Genomic DNA, 3,206 nt, shown 5'->3' with positions numbered 1-3,206 from the left:
CTTTGAGCTCCTTAAAAGGAAGTTGCTATGCAAATATAAAGTGTTGCTATATCATTACCCAGGCACTATTTTTTTCTTTTGCTTATATGATGAAGTTTATGATCATCTTCATTTTTCACATTATTTTTAATGAATTGTAACAATAAAATGTGGTAGCCAAGATACAAAATGAAACACATGTGTTAATGAGGCTAAAACTTTGTAATTAGAATTTGAAATATCAGTCTGTCTAAAGATAATTGGCTCTAATGATTATTTCTCTATGTACACAAGCCACAGTTTTATGATGTCCAAGTGTGACTTATTCTGCAGTTTTGCCTACAGAGCATACTTCAAGTCACTATCTCCTCTGAGATGTTCTTTGTTTATCTGGGTGCCTGAATAGAGGGAATTAAGAATGACGAAAAAATTCACATCTGATGGAAAGAGTACTCTGTCTTCTAAAGGGAGTAATGAAAGTGTAGTCAGTTTAATTTTAGACTCTGCTCGTATTACTTTTTTTTTTTAAAAAAAGCCTTTTAATCTCATTATGAACATAAGCATGACTTAATATTTAAATTCTTGGACTCCAAAGAAAATTTTTATTTTACTTTCTTAAGTGTAAAATAGGGATTCCACAATTCCCCTTGACAAAATAACCAATAGCTTCCTATATACTTTGGGACAAAGTGTGAATTCTTCTTCCTAGTTTTTGAGGCCTTTGTTAGTATTGCTCTAATTAACCTGGACAATGTTATTTCCTGGATCTACCTCCATATTAACCCTCTACTTCATCAAGAGCTTTTCCTTTGTTCAATTCATTCTTACTTCTTTATCCTTCCTCAAGTGATTCCTCTTGCTCCTCTGCCTCCATCTAGAGGGCTGAAAGCACCTACAATGAACCCAGTTTTTTGGAGATTTTGCAGGAGACCTATATATAGGTCACATTCAGGTATTTGCTTCTAATAACCCATGTCTCTATGGAAGGTAGTGGAATGCAGTAGTCAACCAATACGAGACAGTTATCCACCTTCAAGAGTGGAGACAAAATTATGAGAGAAAAGAAAAATAATCTATTTGGATCTCCTTGAAAATTGAGATCACTAAGTGTCCAAAGCTCAAGTAAAGCGTAACCTCAGGTCTCAGACCAAAACAAGTTGAATATTTCAAAAGGAAAAGATCCAAGGGTTTCAGGTTTATTAAAAAATAGTATAAAACATGAAGATCCTTTCATTTCCCAGAAAAAATCAATCTTAATTCAAAATCTTACCATTTCATTCAAGGTACAGAAAGAAGTTTTGAGGCAAATGTTCACGCTTTTCAACAGAAAGTAGCTGGTAGCCCAGATTCATTTAAAGAAACTGTCACTGTCAAAAGTCCCTAGACACAATCTATGACACAAATGAGGTCCAGGGAAGGATGTGACTTTTCCTCTTTCAAAACAGAATTTGCCCCCAGAGAATTAGAAAACATATGCATCACTGACATCTTGCTGACATTCAACTTAAACCATGCTTTCATGAAATCTATGAATTAGAAGGTAAGTTAGAAGTCAGCTTGCCCAGCTTCTTGTCTTGCTATAGAAACAAGAAATGAACCTCAAAGAGGTGAAAATTGTTTCTGTCTAAGCCCTGACATTCATATATGTGGTTCAGAAATCTGTGGAATACATGGAATTCTTACTGAATAGTACTTTATTAATTTTTAGATCCCACAGCTTTTGTAACACTAAGTAATTTGAATTCATCTTGTAGGTAACTGGCAGCAGAGTCTTTGAAGATTTCAGAACCTATGAGTACAATGATTAAAGCAATTTGGGGGACGGTAAATCTAGCAGAGGTGTGTAGAGTAGATGATACGGAGAGGAATCTGAAGGAGAAGATTTCACTTAGAAAACATTACATTGCAGCTGATTTGAAAGTAAATTGATAATAGTGATTTTTAGATGTGTTGAATTTAAGTCATGGGGTGGGAACCTCTAGATAGATATAGATTATGGAGATTATCTATAGATTTATAGAGAGATGTAACTGGAATGTTGAGAGTTTGATGTGGTCAATATGGATTTGGGAATGTTAGCTAAAGTAACAGTTGAATTCATGCAAATAAGTCATATCAAAAGAAGAAAATATTGAAAGAGAAAAATAATAAAACCTTGGGAAATGCAGATAGAGGTAGGAGAGAGGAGGAAGTTAACATCTGTTGAGCTGTAACATATGCCAGCAATTTGGCTAAGAAATTTAAATACTTATCTTAGTTATCCCACCTGCACTCTGAAACATACATCATTGCCATTCTACTTTCGCGTAGACAGAGAGACTTTAGAGGAACTTGTCTAAATTCACTAAACAAGGAATGGAGTTGGGATTTGGATTCAGGCTTCTTAAGCTTCAGAATTCAGGCCTTTCCCGTAGCCCATCAAAACAAATGGAGGCAGGACACCAGAGATGGAAGTTAGAGGGAATATGGGCAGTAACCACATCTGTCTTTTCATCTGCTATATTTCCAGCACATAGAAAGTGGTCAAAAATAGTTGCTGAATGATTAAAGAATAATAATTATCACTGATTGATGGATGTCTCAGATCAAGGATGCACTAAAGAGTTTTATATGCATTATCCTGTTCAATCTCTCAAAATACCCCAATAAGAGATTACAATGTTTTCATGGTCACCCAGAATTCAAGACAAAGTTAGTCTGTCTCTTCATTTGGGTTTCTAACCTCTATGTTACCTTGAGAAAATCCATCAATTTTGAGTTTAAAGCCACTGATGACTCATGTGAGAAGAGATTAATTGATGACAAAAATGAACATTTTATTCCATGGAATATAAATACAGAAGCCGAAGAAAAAGGAGTGAGGAATTTTCCAGAGAAATAAAGGACAGTAATTAGATGTTTGCTAGAAGAAGGAAGGCCCAACTTGATTTGTTTAGGTTTTGTTGGAGGTAGGAAGCTGAACTTGTTTTAAGTCAAAAGATAATTTGTTGATGGATACCAAACAGAGCAAGGTTAATTGGGGGCTGCGTTCTGTCTGAAAAAAGGCAAGAAAGAATCAGAAGAGTTCAGGTAGGAGGGTTACTCAGCCTTTGAGAAGATTTAAAAAAGATTCTTTCTCTGAACCTGCAAGAAAAGTTCAGAGCTGGGAGAAAGAAAAACAAGTCAAACCAAAGGGACAAAGGAGCAAAGAAGCTGGAGGTGCTGAGGAAAACATGCAAAATAGCTAC

This window comes from Neophocaena asiaeorientalis, unplaced genomic scaffold (genome assembly GCF_003031525.2).
Source record: "Neophocaena asiaeorientalis asiaeorientalis breed wild unplaced genomic scaffold, Neophocaena_asiaeorientalis_V1.1 scaffold359, whole genome shotgun sequence".
NCBI lineage: Eukaryota > Metazoa > Chordata > Mammalia > Artiodactyla > Phocoenidae > Neophocaena > Neophocaena asiaeorientalis.
The sequence above is the reverse complement of the archived record's forward strand: the minus strand, read 5'-3'. Positions refer to the sequence as shown.